Source organism: Camelus bactrianus, chromosome X, assembly GCF_048773025.1.
Source record: "Camelus bactrianus isolate YW-2024 breed Bactrian camel chromosome X, ASM4877302v1, whole genome shotgun sequence".
In the NCBI taxonomy this organism is placed as follows: Eukaryota; Metazoa; Chordata; class Mammalia; order Artiodactyla; family Camelidae; genus Camelus; species Camelus bactrianus.
The window spans coordinates 68,668,308-68,692,170 of record NC_133575.1 but is presented as its reverse complement, the minus strand read 5'-3'; the positions used below and the strand labels follow the sequence as shown (position 1 = coordinate 68,692,170).

The window sequence follows — 23,863 nt, the reverse complement described above, 5'->3', positions numbered from 1 at the left end:
GAACTCATACCAGTCCTTCTCAAACTCTTCCAGACGATTGAAAAGGAGGGAATACTCCCAAATTCATTCTATGAAGCCACCATCACCCTGATACCAAAACCAGGCAAAGACACTACAAAAAAAGAGAATTATAGGCCAATAGCACTGATGAACATAGATGCCAAAATCCTCACCAAAATTTTAGCAAATAGAATCCAACAGTACTTAAAAAAGATTATACATCATGACCAAGTGGGGTTCGTCCCAGGGACACAAGGCTGGTTCAACATACGCAAATCAATCAATGTAATACATCACATCAACAAGAGAAAGGACAAAAACCACATGATCATCTCAATCGATGCAGAAAAAGCATTTGATAAAATTCAACACCCATTTATGATAAAAACTCTCACCAAAGTGGGTATAGAGGGAACATATCTCAACATAATAAAAGCTATATATGACAAACCTACAGCCAGCATAGTACTCAACGGTGAAAAACTCAAAAGCTTCCCACTAAAATCTGGGACAAGACAAGGATGCCCACTATCACCACTCCTATTCAACATAGTCCTGGAAGTCCTAGCCACAGCAGTCAGGCAAGAGAAAGAAATAAAAGGGATCCAAATTGGAAAAGAAGAGGTAAAAGTGTCATTATATGCTGATGACATGTTACTATATATAGAAAACCCTAAAAGGTCCACACAAAAGCTACTAGAGCTGATTGAAGAATTCAGCAAAGTAGGAGGTTACAAAATTAACGTCAAAAATCAGTTCCATTTCTTTACACTAATGATAAATCAACAGAAGAAGAAAGTAAAGAAACAATCCCCTTTAAAATAGCACCCAAAGTAATAAAATATCTGGGAATAAATCTAACCAAGGAGGTGAAAGAATTATACACAGAAAACTATAAACCATTGATGAAGGAAATTAAAGAAGACTTTAAAAAATGGAAAGATATTCCATGCTCTTGGATTGGAAGAATCAATATTCTTCCAAAATGGTCACACTGCCCAAGGCAATCTACAGATTTAATGCAATCCCTATCCAATTACCCAGGACATATTTCACAGAACTAGAACAAATCATAATAAAATTTATATGGAACCATCAAAGACCTAGAATTGCCAAAGCTTTACTGAAGAGAAAGAAAGAGGCTGGAGGAATAACTCTCCCAGACTTCAGACAATACTATAGAGCTACAGTCATCAAGACAGCATGGTATTGGTACCAAAACAGACATATAGACCAATGGAACAGAATAGAGAGCCCAGAAATGAACCCACAAACTTTTGGTCAACTCATCTTCGACAAAGGAGGCAAGAATATACAATGGAATAAAGACAGTCTCTTCAGCAAATGGTGTTGGGAAAACTGGACAGCAGCATGTAAAACAATGAAGCTAGAACACTCCCTTACACCATATACAAAAATCAACTCAAAATGGATTAAAGACTTAAACATAAGACAAGATACAATAAACCTCCTAGAGGAAAACATAGGCAAAACATTGTCTGGCATACATTTCAAAAATTTTCTCCTAGAAGAAATAAAAGCAAGAATAAACAAATGGGACCTAATGAAACTTACAAACTTCTGCACAGCAAAGGAAACCAGAAGTAAAACAAGAAGAAAACCTACGGAATGGGAGAAAATTTTTGCAAGTGAAACTGACAAAGGCTTGATCTCCAGAATATATAAGCAGCTCATATGACTCAATAAGAAAAAAATAAACAACCCAATCCAAAAATGGGCAGAAGACCTAAACAAGCAATTCTCCAAGGAAGACATACAATTGATCAAAAAGCACATGAAAAAATGCTCAATATCACTAATTATCAGAGAAATGCAAATCAAAACTACAATGAGGTATCACCTCACACCAGTCAGAATGGCCGTCATTCAAAAATCCACAAATGACAAATGCTGGAGAGGCTGTGGAGAAAGGGGTACCTTCCTACACTGCTGGTGGGAATGCAGTTTGGTGCAGCCACTATGGAAAACAGTGTGGAGATTCCTCAAAAGACTAGGAATAGACTTACCATATGACCCAGGAATCCCACTCCTGGGCTTGTATCCAGAAGGAAATCTACTTCAGTATGACACCTGCACCCCAATGTTCATAGCAGCACTATTTACAATAGCCAAGACATGGAAACAGCCTAAATGTCCATCAACAGGTGACTGGATAAAGAAGAGGTGGTATATTTATACAATGGAATACTACTCAGCCATAAAAACTGACAACATAATGCCACTTGCAGCAACATGGATGCTCCTGGAGAATGTCATTCTAAGTGAAGTAAGCCAGAAAGAAAAAGAAAAATACCATATGAGATCGCTCATATGTGGAATCTAAAAAACAAAAACAAAAACAAACAAAAACAAAGCATAAATACAGGACAGAAATAGACTCACAGACAGAGAATACAGACTTGTGGTTACCAGGGGGGTGGAGGGTGGGAAGGGATAGACTGGGATTTCAAAATTGTAGAATAGATAAATAAGATTACATTGTATAGCACAGGGAAATATACACAAAATGTTATGATAACTCACAGAGAAAAAAATGTGCCAATGAGTGTGTGTATGTCCATGGATGACTGAAAAATTGTGCTGAACACTGGAATTTGACACAACATTGTAAAATGATTATAAATCAATAAAAAATGTTAAAAAAAAAGAAAAAAGAAAAGACAAAAAGAAAAAAAAAGAAATACTGATAAAAAAAAAAAGAAAATAGATTCTGAAGAACAGGAAAAAAAAAGAATGATGAGAAGTGAATTGAGCCCAAGGGACTAAAGGGATAATATTAAACAGGCAAACATATGCATTATGGGAATTTCAGAAGGAGAAGAGAGAGAAAAGGAAAGAGAGATCATTTGAAGAAATAATGGCTGAAAATTTCCAAAATTTTATGAAAGATATGAACATAAAAATTGAAGAAATTCAACAACAAAAAGTCAATAAGGAAGTAGAGGATTTGAACACCGTAAGGCAACTGGACCTAACACACATATATATAGAACACTTTTCTTCAAAAACATCAACAAAATTGGCAAACCTAGACTGATTAAGAAAATGACAGACAACACATGACTGAAATCAGAAATGAAAGATAAGGATATAACTACCAATTTTATAGAGGTAAAAAAGGATTGTAAGAGTACTAAAACAATTATACACTAATGAATTGAATAACCAATATGAAATGGACAAAATCCAAGAAACATAACAATTTACCAAAGCTGAATCATAAGCAAAAAATCTGAATAGACTTATAAATAGTAAGGAGATTAAAATCAGCAATAACACACCTCCCAACTAAGGAAAGCCAGGGACCAGATGGCTTCAGAGGTGAACTCTACTGAAATTTAAAGAGTTAACACTAATCCTTCCCGAAATATTTCAAAAAATATAAGAAGAAGGAACATTTTGCAATTCATTCTATGAGGCCAGTATTATCCTGATACCAAAGCCAGACTTAGACACTACACTATAGAAAAAAATCTATAAAACAATATCCTTTATGAATATCAATGTAAAAATCTTCAAAAATACTAGCAAATCAAATTAAATAGCATGTATACATACATGATTATCGAGTGAGATTTATTCCCATAATGCTAGGATGATTCATTATATGAAAATCAATGTAATACAGCAAATTAACAGAATGAAGGGGAAAAAAACCCACATGATTATCTCAATTGATGCAAAAAGGCACTTGATGAAATTCGACACCTTTTCATGATTAGAAACACTCAACAAACTAGGAATAGAGGAAATCTTCCTCAGTATAACAAAGGTCAAATATAGAAAACTCATGGCTAAAATTATGCTCAATGAGAAAAGACTTAAAACTTTTCCCCCATGATCATGAACAAGACAAGGATGCATGCCTTCACCACTTCTATCCGACATAGTGTTGGAAGTTCTAGCCAGAGCAATTAGGCAAGATAAAATACAAAGGGCATATTAATTGGAAAGGTAGAAGTAAAATGATCTCCATTCACAGATGATATGAATTTGTAAGTAGCAGAATCTAGAGATTACACACACACACACACACACAACTGTTAGAGATAATAAATGAATTCAGCAACAGTATACAAAATCAGCAAACAAAAAATCAGTTGCATTTCTGTGAACTAACAATGAATAATTCAAAAATGAAATCAGAAAACAATTCCATTTACAATAGTAATAAAAGAATGAAAAACTATAAGGAATAAACTTTAACAAGAGAATGTATGATGGTTAATTTTATGTGTCAACTTGGAGGTTGTTTTTGGATGAGATTAACATTTAAGTTGGTAAGTTTTGAGTAAGCAGATTGCCCTCCCTAATATGGGTGGGCCCCACTCAATCAGTTGAATGTCTGAATATGAAAAAAGAGCAGCCTCCTTAAGCATGAAGAAATTTTCCCTTAGACTGCCTTCAGACTTCATCTGCATCAGTGGCTCTCCTAAGTCTTCACTTGCTGGCCTTGAGACTGGAATTGCACTATTGGCTCTACTGGATCTCTATATTAACGATTTTGGACTCACCAGTCTCCACAATTGTATGAGCCAATTTATTAGAGTAAATCATCTATCTATCTATCTATCTATCTATCTATCTATCTATCTATCTATCTATTTATTTATATCTAGATCCAACTGATTCTGTTTCTTCAGAAAACCCTGATTAATATAAAGTGAAAGACTTATGTACTGAAAACTATAAAATGTTGCCAAAAGAAATTAAAGAAGACACAAATAAGGAAAAAAGACATCTTGTATTCATGGAGTGGAAGACTTAGTATTGTTAAGATGACAAAGCTACCCAAAGCAATCCACAGATTCAGTGAAATCCCTATCAAAATCCCAACACTAGGTTTTTTTTTTTTTCAGAAATAGAAAAAATCTATCCTAAAATTCATATGAAATTTCAAGAGACTCAACCCTTTAAACCAAAAAAATTTTGGAGAAGAAGGAAAAAAGTTGAAAGACTCACAGTTTTTGATTTCAAAACCTACTATAAAACTACATTAATCAAAATAGTATGGTACTAGCATAAAGATAAGACATATAGACCAAAAGAATAGAATAAGAATCAAACAAATAAACTTTTGCATATATATTTAAGTAATTTCTAACAAAGGTGTCAATATCATTCAATGAAGGAAAGAATAATGTTTTCAGCAAATTGTTCTGGGAAAACTGTTATATGAATGCAAAAGAATGACTTTGGACACTTACCTTAGAACATATATAAAAACTAACTCAAAATTGATGGAATACCTAAACATTATTGCCACAAAACTCAGAAGAAAGCCTAGGGGAAAATCTTCATGACATTGGATTTGGTTTCTTGACTATGACATCAAAACACAGGTAACAGAAGAAAAATTAAATAAACTGACTTCATCAAAATTGAAAACTTTTGTGCATCAAAGAACACTATCAAGAGAATGAAAAGGCAACCCACAGAAGTGGAGAAAATACTTGCAAATCATATATCTGATAAGGGATTAATATCCAAAATATACAAATAACGCTTACAACTCAACAACAAAAAATCAAGTAACCCATTTAAAAATGGACAAAATACTTGAATAGACATTTTTCTAAAGAAGATATATAAATAGCCAAGATGCACATGAAAAGTTGTTCAACATCACTAAAAACTAGGTAAATACAAATCAAAACTGTATTGCAATACCACTTCACACCCATTAGGATGGCTACTACAAAAACAAGAACAGAAAATAATAAGTGTTTTTAAGGATGTGGAGAAATTGGAACACTGTGTATTGCTGGGGGAATGTAAACTGGTGCAGCCACTGCAGAAAACAGTATGGATTTCCTCAAAAAAGTTAAATTTAAGATTAGCATATGATCCAGCAATTCCAATCCTAGATATGTAATCAAAAGATTTGAAAACAGGGACTTGAGCAGACATTTGTACACCATTGTTCATAGCAGCATTAGTCGCAATAGCCAAAACGTGGAGATAAGCTAAATGTACATTCACAGAGGAATGTAAAAACAAAGTGTGGTATATACACAAAATGGAATACTATTCAGCCCTAATATGGAAGGAAATTCTGAAAGATGTTATAACAAGGCTAAATCTTGAAAATATAGGTGAAATTAGCTAAACACAAAAGGTCAAATATTGTTTTCAGTTATATGGGATATCTAGAATAATCAAATTCATAGAGACACAATGTAGATTACAGGTTACCAGGGGCTAGGGAAGGGCGAAAGGGGACTTAATGTTTAACAGGTACAGAATTTTAGTTAGGAAGATTAAAAAGAAAGTTATGGAAAGGGATAGTGGTGATGATTATCCAACAATGTGCATGCACTGAGTACCACCAAGTTGTACCCTTAAAAACGGTTAAAATGGTAACTTTATGTTATGTATATTTTACCACAATAAAAAGCAAGGAAATTTTGAGGGCAAAATGTTTTTAATTTAAGGATTAAAAATGTAGCTTGTGAGTTTCCAGAAGATACACTGAATGGATTCACTGTGGGGAAGTCGTGTGAGGTTGGTACAAACTAGGAGACGTAGAAAGCAGGATGGAGATAAGATGTAAGTGGTTGAGAGATGACCTAGGAACCTAGATTTCCTGTGGTGATTGAAGAAAAATGTAGGCAGCTCTAAGTAGTGAGGTGTTTAGGGTGTAGGGATCTCCCTGCAAAGGTCTCGGGATGTCTGCTTTTTATTGAAGCATGATAGTCCAATAAAGGCAATATAGAAAAAAAAAAAGGTTATCATCAAGGAATTTTGCCTTCTAACAAAACTAGATTTGAATCAGGTTTCTGCTGCTTACCATCTGTGTAGTACCTCGGGTAAACTTTTGAAACTCAGTTTTATCAACTATAAAATAGAAATGATAAAACCTCCCTTAATGAATTGTAGGTCCAAAAAATTATGTAGCTAAAGTGCTTAATACAATGTCAGTACTAAATAAAATGGTAATTTTGCTTTGATTATTATTGAAATTACTGTTGCATTTGTCAGCATCATCACCACCACCATCATCATCATCATCATCATCCTTCTCTTTTACAGAAGAAATTCAACAAGATAGTGTAGAAGGCCTGGGGATCTTGAAGTGAAAGAGAAAAAAAGGGCATGGGAAAAAGCTGCCAGAGGTTAAACTAAACCCACTTCCCCATTTTGATTTGAATTGCCTTAGTTCAGGAAACTGATGGAGAAAGCATGTCCAACAGAGGGTTTAGAAATATTAATGGAAATGAAAGTTAAAGGCTTGTGGCTCCATACAGTTGAAGATTCTATTGTGTCAAAATAATTTTAAAGTGTTTTTGTTTATTAATATAAACTGTAATGCATCTGCATTTTTCTTATATCATCAGAACTGCATTTTCACTATTGAAAGTTATAAATTTCAAGAAAGCAGAAAGACAAAAAATAAGAATGACACATGATCCTAAAACCCAGAGATAACTACTATTTGTCTTTTGATACATAGCATTCTGGCTTTGTTCAATGCATACGTAAACTTTTTAATAAAAATAGGATCCAACTCCATATTTTGATTTAAACTTGAATTTTTCACTTAATACAAAATTTTGAATAACTTATCATGGCAATAAATATAGGATTATGTTATTACTTTTAAAGTATACAGTATTCCATTGTATGAAAGTACCATAATTTAACCTTCCCATTGTCATACATTTTGTTTATTTTCATTTTTTCACTATCAAAAACAACACTGTGCTGAATATCCTCTTAACTAAATCTTTCTATCCATCCTGTACAATTTCCTTTATATAAATTGTCAGAGAAAGACTCCTGAATCAAAACCTATGTAATGTGTTAAGGAGTGTCATATGTGAGAATGAAAAGGGGAGTGACATCATGGTGCTTGGAGTCAGAAAGGCATGAATTGGAATTTTAGCACCTAAATGTATCCGTTGTGTGACCTTGAAGAAGTTTCTTAACTCACTGTGCTTCTGTTAACTGCCTGCCACATAGGTTGGTGTGAGAAAATACATATAAAGTGCTCAGCACAGTGTAGGCATAGAGCAAGTCCTTGTTGAAATATATATTAAATATTTAAAATGTATGTGTTCTTAAGTATAAACTACCATAGATAGTACAATGCAAGTGTTCTTGGAAGCATCAGTGAGGCCCCTTCACAATTCTAAGTTACACTAAAAAGGCAACATACAATGGATACTATGAGCACGGCTATGTCCACTTACTTTGGGCTGCCGTTAGCTTGGATTAGCATTTTCTAATCCTTCACTTTGAGCCAATATTTGTCTTTAGAAGTGAGATGAGTCTCTCAGAGGCAGCATATAGTTGGGTCTTGTTTTTTAATCCATCCAGCCACTCTGTATCTTTTGATCGGTTAATTCAGTCGACATTTAGGGTGATTATTGGTAGATCAGGACTTTGTACTGCCATTTTATCTTTTGTTTTCTGGTTGCTCTATAGCCCCATTATTCTTTTTTTCCTTGTGTTTCAGTCTGCCATTTAATTGGGTTGTTTTCTCTGATGTTTTTCTCAGTTTCCTCTTTTTAATGTTTTGTGTCTCTGCTTTAGATTTATGTTTTGTGGTTCCTATGAGGTATGTAAAAAATGTCTCATAAATAAAATAGTCCTTTTCCTGCTGATAGCATCTTATCTTCACTTGCCTATATGAGTTCTGTCCTTTTCTTCTTCCCCTTTTATGTTTTTCTAGTCTCAAATTTTCTTTTCACGTTGTGAGTTTGTTACCAAATTGAAGTAGGTATAGTTGTTTTTACCGCTTATTTCTCTTTAAACTTTGTTATAATTAAGTGTTTAACAACCTATTCTGATATAGAGTTGCAATTCTCTTGATTCTGTCTATTTATCATCTAACTCAAAGTTTTGTGTAATTTTGCCTTTTTGATTCAGGTAGAAGAACTCCTTTCAACATTTATTGTAAGGTATATCTAGTTTTGATGAACTCCTTCGGCTTTTGTTTGTCTGGAAAAGCCTTTATTTCTCCTTTGTATCTGTATAATAACTTAGCTGGATAGAGTATTCTTAGCTGATAGTTTTTTGGCTGATGGTTTTTCCCTTTCAATATTTTAAGTATGTCATTCCACTCTCTCCTGGCCTGTAAGATTTCTGCTGAGAAACCTGTTAATAGCCTAGTGAGGGTTCCTTTGTAGGTTACCATCCTTTTTCTCCTGGCTGCCTTTAAAATTCTTTCTTTGTCATTGATTTTTTGGTATATGTATATATTTATTAAAGTATAGTCAGTTTACAATGTTGTGTCAATTTTGGGTGTACAGCACAATACTTCAGTAATACATGAAAATATATATATTCATTTTCATATTCTTTTTCACTGTAAGTTACTACAAGATATCGAATATAGTTCCCTTTGCTATACAGTATGAACTTATTGATTATTTTATATATATTAGTTAGTATGATTTCTGACAGTTTTAACACATGTCTTGGAGAAATTCTTTTTGCTTTGAGGTAATTGGGTGTTCTCTTAGCTTCATGGACTTGTATATCCAGTTTATTCCCCAAGCTTGGGAAATTTTCAGCTATTATTTATTTAAATAAACTCTCTTCTCCTTTCTTCCTCTCTTCACCTTCTGGGAGACCCATTATCTTAAAGCTACCCTTCCTCAAAGTGTCAGTTCTCTTAGAATTTCTTCCTTTATTAGATCTTAACTCTCTCTCTTCTACCTGTATCATTTATAGAGTCCTGTCTTTGAGTTTGGTAATTCTCTCTTCCATATGGTCTGGTCTATTTCCAGTGCCTTCTAATGCATCCTTCATCTCATTTATTGAGTTCTTCAGCTCTGGAATTTCTGTTTGGCTCTTTTTTAGAGTTTCCATCTCTTTGGTAAAGTATTCCTTCTGTTCATTATTTTTATCCCTGAGCTTATTTAACTGCTTTTCTGAATTTTCTTGTAGTTCACTGAGTGTCTTCATAGCAGATATTTTGAATTTTCTATCATTTATATTGTAATATTCTGTGACTTTAAGTTTGGTTTCTGAAAAAACTATCATTTTCTTTTTATGATACCATGTTACCATGGTTCTTCATGGTGCTTGATGAGTTGTTCTGCCAGTGCATTTGAAGTAGCAAATACCTTTCATCTTTAGGTAGAGCTTTTTTTTTTAAACGTCATTCTAACAATTGAACAAATTAGTAATTAGAGGTATTCCTTCTGTTTGCCAGTAGGTGGCGCTATATCACAAGTTTTTGGTTTCTCTTAACAACACTGAGCAGCCTCTGGTTGTTTAAGAATGAGCATTTTCCACTTCCACCACCTCTATCAGAGATGTCGCCCCGTGCCCTTGTGATCACTACTTGTGCCTCTGAGGTTGTTGGTGCCTTGCTGTTGCCGGTGTTGCTAGCATCATGGGGCACCAGTATGGTGGGCACCTCTACCACATCTCGAGTCTCCTGGGTTGTAGGCTCTGCTGCCACAAGAGGATGGGGAGGGGGTAGCCGGGGTCACAGTGTCTCTGCCGTGACCAGGGTTGTTGGGTTCATGGGTGCCACCACTGCAGGCAATGGCAGGGGTTGGTGGTAGGTGGAGTTAGAAGTGCCTCTATGGCTGGAGACACAGGGTTGCAGACCCTGCTGCTTCTGTCTGATTCCTTGTGGTCACAGGCTGTGCTGCAACCAGGAGGCCAGTGTTATGCGCACTACCTCCTCTAATGCTGCAGGGTTTTCTGTGGCTGTGGGCTCAGCCACTATGGCCGAGGGTCCAGGATCGCCAGCACCACCTCCTCTGTTCCCTGAGTTCTGCCTCCCCTATATGTTCCAGGCCACCTACCTTTAGATGTACAAATGAGTGGACTTCTCCAGTATCCTGGTGTGTTGGGCTGAGGCACCTTTGTTGATTTATGGATGTAGATTGAAAAGGAGAGACAAAGGGAGCATCTCATACCACTATGAAACTGATTCACTTGCAAGCTTGCCTGATTTATTCTCGATATGCCCTTGTTGTTGAGGGTGTGCCGAGACCTGTCAATGTTCCTAGGGGAGGAATCTCATTTAACACCTAGTTTCAGGCTGATTGGGTGCCAGACCCTCAGGAAGCAGCTTTAAAAGTACACAGATAAATAAAGTCTTGTGAAAAACTCAATTATATCCCTGCTGGCCTCCAGACCGGGAGATTGGGAGATGTCCCCTGGGCAGCAATTGCAAAAAATAGGGGCTCCTGATGAGTGTACAAGCCCCTTTCTGGGAAGTCTTGTCGAGCTGTAGTGAGGCTAAGATGTGCAAGGATGCCTCATTAACTTCTAGATGTGTGGGAAACCTAAAGCCTGTCCCTCTGGATGAAGCTCCAGCTAAGTAAATCGGCCTTTTTCATTGCCTAGGGTTGTTGCAGTCTCCTGTCTGCAGTGCTCTGGGGGTGGTGGCCAGACAAGAATTGACTTTCAATTGTTACGGTACCGTGGAGCTCAGGAATGCTAGCCCCCTTGGCCACCAGTGCCAGGCGATCAAGGGGTTTCCTCTGTGTGGACTGTACACCCCCACTGGCTTTAGGTAGGCAGCTAGAGAGTGTAGGAGTGGTGCTTGCTCTCTTGTTTCAGGAAGGCAGTGGGGAAATGACTTGACTGGATGTGCCTGTGGACTTCAGCAGTGCAGCATGAGAGTGCCTTGTCTAGGCAGGTGCCTCAGCTGGAGTGGGAGAATGCTGACACTGCTCATGCTCGCCAACCCCAGTCAGGGGGAAGGGGGATGCTGAGTTGGCTTTAGGCTGGGAGAGGGGTAAGACTGCTCACCCTTGGCAGCCCCAGCCAGGGGACTAGGGGAAGGCTACATCCGCTGGAGTGTTTCAGCTTCAGCAGTGCGGTGGAATAGTGCCACAATTGCTCACCTCTACATCTGAGCTCACCCACCTGTGCTAGCAGGTTAGGTGGGGAGCCTGACAATGGCATCTACCAGCTCCTCCATCTTTGGGGAGCATTTCCGCAATCGGCCACCCCTCCAGCTGATGCTTTCAGATCCACAAATGACTCTCCTTCACAGATAGTCTCAACACTTTCCAAACTGCTATTTCACTGGGTCTGGGGGTAAATAAGACCACATGTGAGCCCTTTAAGAAGGGAATCATTTTCCTATATCACTTTGGAACCCTTGTACATCAGCCCTGTTGGTTTCCTAAGCCAGACTTTTGTGGGGCTCTTCTTTCCACTGTAGATTCCAGAGGCTGGGATGCCTGATGTGGGGCGCCAACCCCTTGCTCCTGAAGAGGCACCCATCTAGTGAGATCCCTTCTTATTGTGTGCTGCCATGCTGGTGATGGGGTTTTTGGCAAGAGCATTTCTCTGCCTCTCCTATTTGTCCTTTTTATCTTTTGTTGTGGAAAAAGTGTTCAGCTAGTTCTCAGGTTTTTTTCAGAGGGAATTTATCCAGATATAGCTGTTTATTTGTTGTGTCCATGGGAGGAGGTAAGTTCAGGCTCTTTCTATGTCGCCATCTTGAACCACTCCCGCCACCATTTTTTTTTTTAAATTTACTACTTAACAATGGTTGGTTGTTTGAATAAAGATAGTTTTTTTTTATGAAAAAGAGTGGAAATGACCAACAAATATCTCTCAGTTCGATGCATTTAGAGCTTATTGTGCTTTATAGTCTGGCTTTGTTTGAAAATCCAACTTTGATTTCTCAAATTAACAAGTAATGTGTGGATACCATTCTTGCAAAAGTGGCTAACATTTGCGTAAGCTGACACTGTATATTTTGATAGTGTAGACATATTTCATCCAATGCATTCAGACAAACTCTGTTTTAATGAACCCAGAAATTATTGAACTGTATAATGTCGGATGCATAAATGTTATGCAAAATATCATTGAACTTTTAAAATAAGCTGCAAAGTATTGAACTGTTAGAACAAGCTGCAAAATTCTATCCATTCTCTTCTTTGATGAATTTATTTAGTTATATTGAGTTAATTTCATTATATTTTTACTTTCAGAGATCTAAGCCAATAAAATACCCCAAAGAGAAAGAGGAGTTTATTGAGGACAAAGAATAATAGAGGACTTCAGAGAAAGGAAGATGTGAACGTTGTTGCACTTTTTCTTATGAGAAACTAGTAAGTCATAGATCTATTAAAAATTGAGCCAAAGCTGGAACAATTTGAACAGTAAAATAAATAAAATGGTGTTGGATTATAACCCAAAGTATGAAATGAGCTCATTCTGATATAAATAAATGATTGAACAAATAAATACATGAGAGAGGAGAGAGAAATTCTCCATGCAGAAGTCCGATTAATTTATTTAGATAATCTACCCTCAAAGAGGGTGACCGTAATTCCCCACTCCTTGAATGTGGGATGCACATAGTGACTTCCTTCCAAACAGTACATCATGGGAAGGAGGGGGAAAGAGCAACTTTACAGTAGAGAAACCTGAGAAACATTACCTTAGCCAGGTAATCAAGGTCAAAATCAACAGTGATAAGTCATGTTGATTGTATGAACTCTTGATCTGATGTGATAAAAATGACACATTATCTCTGTGCTCTTTTTCTTCCAAACCCACAACCACAATCTAAACATGAGAAAAACATTGAACAAATCCCAATAGAGGGAAATTCTATGAGATACCTAACCCATACTCCTTAAATCTGTTAATGTCATCAAAAAGAAGGAAAGTCTGAAAAGCTGTCGAGCCAAACCGAGTCAAAGACATAGCAACTAAGCAAAATGTGATATCCAGGATGGGACCCTGGAAAAGAAAATGGGTACTAGGTAAAAATGAATAAACTCTGAATAAAATATGGACTTCAATTATATAATGTATATCAATGTATAATAATGTATATCAGTATTGGTTCATTAATTATAATATACAATATCAACTTAATAATAGGGGAAATGAGTGTGGAATATATGGGAACTCTACGTACTATCTTTGTAAATTTTTCTAAGTCTAAAACTGTTCTAAAAATTCAAGTTTTCTTTTAAACTAGCTTGTGTTCTTTCACAATGGTATGTGTGAAATAAGTAGATCAGATCAGATTTGCACATACTTTTTTGTTATAACTTGTTCTTTTCTTAACAGCTTTATTAAAATATAATTCATATACCATAAAATTCATCCATGTAAAGTACACAATTCAATGACTTTTAGTGTATCTACAATGTTGTGTAACTAACCATCACCACAACGAATTTTATAATTTTCATCATCCTCCATAAAACACCATAGCCATCAGCAGTCATCCCTCCATTCATTAGCTGATGGGCATTTAGATTGTTTTCACCTTTTGCCTATTATGGAAAAAAAACTGCAATGAACATTCACATGCAAGTCTGTGTGTGGATCTGTGTTTTTATTTTTCTTGGATATGTACCTAAGAGTGGAATTTCTCAGTCATATGTGAAGTCTATGTTTAGCATTTTGAGGAACTCAAACTGTTTTCCAAGCAGCTGCACCATTTTACGTTCCCATCAACATTGTATGAGGGTTGCAGTTTCTTCTCATCCTCTCTAACACATATTATTGTCTGTCTTTGATTATAGCCCTTCTAGCTGGTATAAAGTGGTATCTCACTGTGATGTGCTTTTTCGTGACTAATGATGTTGAGCATCTATTTATTTGCTTATTGGTTTTCCTTATATCTCTGAAGAAATGTCATTTTAGACCTTTGCCCATTTGGGTTTTATTATTGAGTTGTAAGAATTCTTTATATATTCCAGATACAAGTCCTGTTCAGATATATTATTCACAAATATGTTCTCCCATTCTGTGGGTTTTGTTTACTTAGTGGTATCATTTGCAGTACCAAAGTTTACAATTTTTATGAAGTCTAATTTATCTGTTTTTTTCGTTTTTAACGTGTGCTTTTTGTTGTCCAACATCTAGCCTAAGGTCATGAAGATACACTCCTGTTTTCTTCTAATGATGTTTCAGTTTTAGCTATTATATTTAGTTTTATGATCTATTTTGATTTATTTTGCGTGTGTATGGAGCAACGGAGGGGCCAAACTTCATTATTTGGCATGTGGATATCCATTTTTCTCAGCACAAGTTTTTGAAAAGTCTATTATTTCCCTATTGTATGTTCTTGACACCTTTGTTGAAAATCAGTTGACCATAGATATGTGGGTTTATTTCTGGACTCTCGATTTTATTCCCTTGATCTATATGTATATCCTTATTCCAATGCCACACTTTCTTGATCACTGTTTCTTTGTAGTAAGTTTTGAAAATCAGGAAGCATGAGTCCTCCAACTTTGTGCTTCTTCTTCAAGATTTGTTTGCCTCTTCTAGCATATTCTTGAGTATCCATATACATTTTAAGATCAGCTTGTCAATTTGTACAAAGAAACCTCTAGGATTCTGATTCAGATTGTACAGAATCTGTTGATGAATTTAGGGAGTATAATCATGTTAACAATATTGTTTACGGATTCATGAACATGGGATGTCTTCAATTTATTTAGATCTCCTTTAGTTTCTTTTGACAACGTTTTCTAGTTTTTATTGTACAAATTGTGTACATATTTTGTTAAATGTATTCCACTTAATACATTTCTTATTCAATATCTTATTCTTTTTTAATACTATTTTGTGTTTTCTTACTTTCATTTTCAGACCGTTCATTGCAAGTATATGAAAATGCAATTAATTTTTGTACATTGATCTTGTATCCTGAAAACTTTCTGAACTCATATATTAGTTCTTAGTAATATTATGTTAGTACATAATAGATTTTTAGTGGATTCCTTAAGATTATCTATGTACAAGATAATGTAATCTGTGAAAAGAGATGATTTTATTTCTTCCTTAATTATCTATATTTCTTTTTCTTGGTGAGAACTTTTAGTACAATGTGGAATATAAGTGACAAGAGTGGACATTTTCCTATAATTGCTGGTATCCTCCCTTTCTTTCCTAATTGTAGTCATTTCATTCTTCTCTCTTTATTTCCTAGTCAATCTAGATAATGGTTCATCAATAATTTTGATCTCTTAAAAAAATAAGTTTTGCTTTTGTTGATTTTCTCTATTGTTTTTCTAATCCCTATTTCTTTTATTTCCACTCTAATCTTTATATTCTCCTTTCTTATGCTTGCTTTTAATTTATTTTTTTTTATAGTTTACTAAGGTGGAAAATGACTTCAGATGTTTCTTATTCTTTTATATAAGCAATTACAGCTATATATTTTCCTCTAAGCTCTACTTTAGCTATATCATATGGGTTTACTATATTGTATTTTTGTTTTCATTAATGCCTAAGTATTTTCTAATTTACTTTGTGATTTCTTTCTTAACCAATTGATTATTTAGAAGTGTGTTGGTTAATTTTCACTTATTTGTCAACTCTCCAAATTTCCATCTGTTATGATTTCTAATTTAGTTTTTTGTAGTCAGAGAGCAGACTTTTTGATTTCAATGCTCTTAAATTTTATTAATTTCATTTCATGGCCCAGAATATGGCCTATCCTGGAGAATTTTCCATGTATACCTCAGAAGGCAGCCAAATCAACAACAACAACCCTTGTTGGAATCAGTATACAGAATCATTACAATATATTATCTAAAAGGTCCAGTTTTCAACAAAAAGTTATCAGACATTCCAAGAACTAGGAAAGTGTGATCCAAACATACACAGAAGCAGTCAATATTACAGTCAATTTCACAACTCTCTGCCTGTGGGAGGTCCCAGATCTTTCTTTTTTAATATAAGAATTCATCACTATTAGCATCCCTCTTAGGACTGCTGTTGCTGAATTCTGTAAGTTTTGATGCATTGTTTTTATTTTTATTTGTTTCAAGGTATTTTTTGATTTCCTTTTTGACTTCTTTGACCCATTCATTGGCTGTTCAAGAGTGTGTTGTTTAATTTCCATGTATTTGTGAATTTACTAGCTTTCCTCCTATTACTGATTTCTAGTTTCCTACCATTGTGGTTAGGAAAGATATTTGATATGATTACAATCTTTTTCAATTTGTTAAGATTTGTTTTGTGACCCAACATATCTGTGTTAGACAATGATCTGTGTGCACTTGAGGTGAATGTGTATTCTGCTGCTGTTGGATGGAATGTTCTGTATATGTCTGTTAGATCCACTTGGTCTAAAGTATAGTTCAGGTCCAATGTTTCCTAACTGATTTTCAATCTGGATTAATTGTTCATTCATTGTTGAAAGTGGGTATTGATGTTCTTGTCATTTATTTCTCCCTTTAAATCTCTTAGTATTTGCTTAATATATTTAGCTGCTGTACTGTTGGGTGTACCTGTATTTACAATGGTTATATCTTCTTGGTGAATTGACCTCTTTATCCTCATATAATGACCTTCTTTGTCTCTTGTTACTATTTGTGGCTTAAGGTTTATTTTGTTTGGTATAATTATAGTGACTCATGCTTTCTTTTGCTTTCCATTAGCATGAAATTTCTTTTTCTATTCCTCCACTTTGAGCTTTTATGTGTCCTTAATGCTAAAGTGAGTCTCTTGTAATCAGCATGTAGTTGGGTCCTGGTTTTTGTTTTTGTTTTTTTTTTTTTGATCCATTTAGTCACTCTGTGCCTTTTGATTGCATAATTTAGTCTATTTCATTTAGAGTAATTATTGATAGAAAAGGAGTTGCTACTGCCTTCTTATTAATTGTTCTGACTGTTTTGTTGTTCCTTTGTCCTTTTTTCCTCCCTTACTGGCTTCCTCTGTGAATGATGATTTTTCCATAGCAGCATGCTTTAATTCCCTTCTCTTTTGTGTATATACCATAAGTTTTTGCTCTTTGTTTACCATGTGGCTTACATAAAGCATCTTATAGATATAACAGTCTGTTTTGCACAGATGACAGCTTTACTTCTATCACATGGAAAATCTTTACCATTCTACTGCCCCTCCTTTTTCTGTTTTTGATGTCTCAATATAACTCTTTTTATATTGTGTATTCATTAACAAATTATTGTGGCTATAGTTAATTTTTAATACTTTGATTCTTTATCTTTTGTACTAGTGTTAAGTGATTAACAAATCACTATATTCCAGTATACACATATCCTGAATTTAACCATATATTTAGTTTTTCCAGTGTTATATATTTTAATATGCCTTCATTTTATAAAATAGGAAACTTTTGTTTCAACTTAAATAACTCCTTTCAACACTTTTTGAAAAGCAAGTCTAGTGAGATGAACTCTCTCAGCTTTTGTTTGTCTGGAAAAGTCTTTATCTTGCCTTCATTTCTGATGGACAACATTGCTCAGTGTGGTATTCTTGGCTGACACTTTTTTTTCTTTCAGCACTTTCAATGTATCACTCTACTTTCTTCTGGCCCACAAATTTTCTGCCTAGAAATCTGCACATAGCCTCATCGGGATTGCCTTATATGTGACTAATCATTTTTTTTTCTGCTTTTAGAATTCTCTATCTTTGATTTTAAACAGTTTTAATGTAATATGACTTAGATAAGATCATTTTGAATTAAAATTTTAGCATGATTTGTTAGCTTCATGACCTTTAATATCCAAATCATTCCCCAGATTTGGGAAGTTCTCAAATTAAAGTTTCTTTAAATAAACTTTCCACCTCCTTCACTGTCTCTTCTTCTATGACTCCAATAATTTGAAGACTGTTTCTTTTCATGGTATCCCATAATTCACATAGGTTCTCTTTCACTCTTTCATTTTTTCTCTCTGTTCTCTTCTGGATAATTTCAAAGGTCCTATCTTCTGTGTCATAGATTCTTTCTTTGGCTTGATCCATTCTGAATGTTGATACTCTCTATTGTATTTTTCATATCATTCATTGTATTCTTTATGTCTAGAATTTCAGGTTTTTTTGTGATTTATATCTCTTTGTGAAACTTTTAATTTTCTTCATGTGTAGCTCTTCTGATTTTGTTGAAATACCTTTCTCTGTTTCTTGTAGCTCATTGAGCTTCCTTAGAACAGATACTTAAAATTTTTCATTGAGTAAATCACAAATCTCTATATTTTGGGGTTTGAATAATAGAAAATTATTGTGTTATTTCGGTGGTATCATGTTTACTCGATTTCTTATGTTCCTTGAGGTCTTGCCTTGCTGTCTTTGCATTTCAAGTAGCAGTCACCTCTGCCAGTCTTTACTGACTGACATGAAGAGAGAAATACCTTCCATCAGTTCTACTATGAATCCTGAGGCTTTCTCAGCCCTTTTCTAGGGGTACACCTGCTCCACACTTTTTGCTCCCTCTTGTAGCAGAATTCTTAAGCTTGTCTGCCTTCTCTTGATCCTGAAAAGCCAGCCCAAGTGCTGGCAGCCGCCTTTTTGCTCTACTGAGGGTAGTTCTAAATGCTCAAGTTTGTGGTTTCTCCCAGGCACACAGATTTGGGCTGGATTTCTGCATGTACCCTCTGCTCATTTACAAAAGCTCACTTTCACTGCTGTGAGGCCATGCACAGGGAACTGGCCATTGGTTGTGGAGTGTGTGGATGAAACACATGTAGCTCTGTGGGGCAACTGGCAGGATCCACAAGTAAGACATCCCCAGTGGCTTGTGGGAAGCCTCCCAATGGAGTCCATGATGTGTTTTGCAGGAATCAGTGTCCCTTTGATATGTTCCATTCTGAGTCCTGACTGCTGTTCTCTCAACCACTCAATACCCCCCAGTCATACAGTCCATCACTTAGTATTCTTAGTATTCTGGATGATGCATGAGAGAAATGGACTTCCTTGACAGAGCTCCATACAACTGGGGAAGCCGGGCACTCACTCGCACACTCTCATATTTCCCTACAGGAGAAATCATAGGCTGAGAAATGGCTCTCCTGGCACTAAGCTGTGTTGCCTTGGGGGAGGGGTGATATAGGTAGTCAAACTATTCCTCTTACCCTCTCCAATGCACCTTATCTCTGATTTTTTTGCACCCTTGATGAAATAAATTCTCTGCTGGATTCCTAGATTTCAACAAAATCTCTCTCCTCCATGGATGATTGTCTAAATCAGTGTTCTCTCAGATATCTGTTCACATATATTTATTGCAGCATTATTCATAATAGTCAGCATATGGAAACAATCTAATTGTCCATCAATTTATATATATATATGAAATGGAATATAAAAAAGAAAGAAATCCTGACATTTGTGACAACATAGATGAACCTGGGGGACACTATGGTTCATGAAATAAGCCAGATGCAGAAAGACAAATATTACAATATCTTTTATATATGGAACCTAAAAGAGTCTAACTCACAGAAACAGAGAAGAGAATGGTGGTTGCCAGGGGCTGGGAATTGGGGGAAATGGGGAGTTGCTGGTAAGGGGAACAAAGTTTCAATTATGCAAAATAAATAAATTCTAGAGATCTAGCATACAACTTTGTGACTATAGTTAACGATACTGTTTTGTATACTTGAAATTTTCTAAGGGTAGATTTTAAGTGTTCACATCACAACACACACAGACACACACACAGTAGGAAATAGTAACTATGTAAGGTTACTAGCTTGATAATGGTGGTTATTTCACAATGTATACATATATCAAATCATCAAGTTGTACACATTAAATATATATAATTAAAAATTTCAATTATACCTCAGTAAAGCTGGGGAGGGGTTAGGGGGAGTGATACAAAAAAAAAATCACAGGCCCTAAAATCAAAATGCCTGCTTGAATCTTATATTCACCACTTATTAGCTGCATGATCTTAAGCAAGTCACTCAATTTCTCTACGTCCATGTCTTCTAATGGCTAAAGGAGACAATAATGTTATCTATTTCATACAGTGGTTATGAAAAGTTAATGAGAAAACACAAAACACATTTTGTTATGTGGTTGAAAAACTCATTAGATGTTAGCTATTAGCTATTATACATATTAATGAAGATTAGTAACTAGAGGTTCAAGTATTTTCTTCTCCCATTTTACATTCAACTTAGAGATCAAAATCAATGTAAAAGTTGCACCTCAATGTTCATAGCAGCACTATTTGCAATAGTCAAGACATGGAAGCAACCTAAACGTCCATTGACAGATAATTGATAAAGAAGATGAAATACTACTCAGCCATAAAAAAGAATGGAATATTGCCATTTGTAGCAACATGGATGGACCTGGAGATTGTCATATTAAGTGAAGTAAGTCATACACAGAAAGATAAATATTATATAATAATATATATTATATGATATATATAATATATATATATATAAATATTATATGATATAACTTATATGTGGAATCTAAAAAAATGATACAAACAAACTTATTTAGACAACAAAAAGAGACTCGCAGACATAGAAAACAAACTTATGGTTACCAAAGGGGAAAGAGGGGGCAGAGATAAATTAGGAGTTTGAGATTAGCAGATACAAATTACTATATATAAAATAGATAAAAAACAATGTCCTACTGTGTAGTGCTGGGAATTATATTCAATATCTTGTAATAAACTATCACAAAAAATAATATGAATAAGTGTATATATATATATATATATATATATATATATATCTGAATATATATATCTCTCTGAATCACTATGCTGTATATTGGAAACTAACACAACATTGTGAATCAACTGTACTTCAATTTAAAAAAATCCATGTAAAGGGAGAGAAAATTCAACAAAGAAATGAAATAAAGTTCGCAATACCCACATTTCACTAATTCCATTTCCATTCAGCTGTTTTTCAGACCACTTCACCCTAGTTTGTGCATAAACTATATATTATCCCATAAATAGGTCAATATCATTATATTCTTCCCTTTCCTTTGAGGGCAGGTCACTTCCTCAACAGCAAAAAGGAAACTGCTTCTTATACTTCAGTACTGTATCAGCAGCAAAATTGAAAGTATTTTTTGTCACCTGCACTGCTGTCAGCAGGAAAAAAAAAAAAAACAGAAAGTGAGGAACATAATTTCAACACTAACACAAATATCAGAATGATTTACCTGTCTGTTCTGCTTCACTTTCATCTCAGGTCTCAGAGCTTCATTCATCAATATTTTATTTACACACGCATATCTCATTTTCACACTGTTTCTATCCCCACTGCCAGATGGCTGTGTTGTGTGCATAGTGTTCATCAAGGAGAGTGAGAAAGATACACAGCTACATAATATTGACATCTGAGTGGGGCTCAGATAACCACATTTTCTAGTGTGAATCTGCCATGAATAATGGGTTAGACTGAAGCAAACATTTGTTCCCCTTGGAAGAAATACTGAGCAGTGACTAAACAAATGAGCAACTTGATTCAAACACTTGAGGACCAGATTTCAAGGTATACTATTAAAATTTTTTTAAACTTTAAAAGCTGATGATTTCAGTTTTCAGCTCATATGGAGTTTTTTCAAGTGACACATAGTCCAGGTTTCTACATTGTCCACTTTCAATGACCAAGGGCGTGAAGTTGCTACCACTTCTAACAAGAGTCTAATAGATCTTCTGACTGGGGAATTATTCCTAATACCAAGTCTGACTGTCTTACAGACGAAAAAGACATGGTCAGTTTGAGTAAGGATAGCTATTTCCTTTTTAGTCATAATGAATTTGCTTTCAAAATTTATTAGAAAGGCTATATAGCAGTAGTTAAGAGCTGTAAACAGGCAAGCCTAGGTTAGAATTTCAGCTCTGTCACTTACCAGTTGTGAAAATTTGGGCAAGTATCTTAACTTCTCTAAGCCTCATTTTGCTCAACTGTAAGCAAGAACACAGCAATTACAACAGCAATAACAAACATATCACATACTTTGAAGAGGTTCATTGTGAGAATTAAAGTAAAAAATATAAGGAATTACCAGTATAGTGCTTGGCATAAACACTAAATAAATGGTGATTTTTCTTTTGTGGCAGGATCAAATTCTGAGATACCTAAAGTTTTTCTTTCCTGCAGTTTTCTGCTTTCATGATATTCTCTATCTACTGAATTATTGGTTTTCAAAGCATCTTGAGACATTTTTCACCTAAAAGAATGAACACAAAGAGAACCCCAAGAGAAAAAAAAAGTCATTTCAGTTTCTAAACAGATTTTTTAAAACTCTTAGAAAAGATAATAGCTTTGAAAGTCAAGGCACTTTTGAATCTCAATAGCTAAGCTTTCTGAGAAGGAAGAGCTATTTATTTTGTTTGTTTTAGTCTCAAAAACTTGATTTAGAATCAAGAGCCAAAGGACTTTTGCAGCCTAAAGGACTGCTGTAAAAGTTTATTCTAAAGTGTATTTATACAATGATAGACTTAAGTATATAGCTATGGTTCTCAGAGTGTGACCCCTGGACCAGCAGTGTCAAAATCACCTGGAGGTTTATTAGAAATATAAAACCATGGGCCCCAACCCAGTACTACTGAATCAGAAACTCTGAGGTGAGACTCAGCTCTGTGCTTTAAGAAGCCCTCCAAGTGATTCCAATGCATGCTCAAGTTTGAGATATACTGGCATATAGTATTCACATAGATCAGGAAAGCCTACACGATGAGGTTGGAACTAATTTTCCCACTTAAAATGAGCCAACACTGATCGGCAAGGAGCAAAGAATCAGGCTTCCATAATAAAATACCACAGACTGTGTGGCTTAAGCAACAGAAATTTAGTTCCTCACAGTTTTAGAGGCTGGAGAGTCTAAGATCAAGGTTCCAGTGGATTTGGTTCCTGATGAGGACTCTTTTTGGTTTGTAGACAGCTACATTGTTCTCACATGACTTTTCCTCTAATTGCAAGGGACAAGAGAGAGTGAGCTCTCTGGTGTCTCTTCTTATAAGGACACTAAATCTATTGGATCAAGTCCTCAACATCAAGCCCTCATTTAACCTTAATTATCTTTGTAAGAGCCCTATCTCCAATAAAATCACATTGAGGGTTAGGGCTTCAAGAGGTGAATTTGGCAAGGTAGAGGGTGGGTGGGATAAAACCATTCAGTCCATACAGGAGATTAATAAGTTAATCACTGG

The 23,863-nt window shown here is 35.3% G+C and overlaps 1 protein-coding gene across 2 annotated transcripts in view; it reads left to right on the top strand.

Moving 5' to 3' along the window:
* Nucleotides 1-23,863, top strand: part of CHM (CHM Rab escort protein) — a 251,013-nt gene that overhangs the window by 195,694 nt on the left and 31,456 nt on the right. Inside the window, exon 17 of one of the 2 annotated variants that reach the window (XR_012504881.1) lies at nucleotides 12,942-13,061. The exons of the other annotated variant lie outside the window; for it this stretch is intronic. The gene's annotated coding sequence lies outside the window, so the exon portion shown is untranslated. The remainder of the gene's footprint in view (nucleotides 1-12,941; nucleotides 13,062-23,863) is intronic. 2 annotated transcript variants of the gene reach the window in all.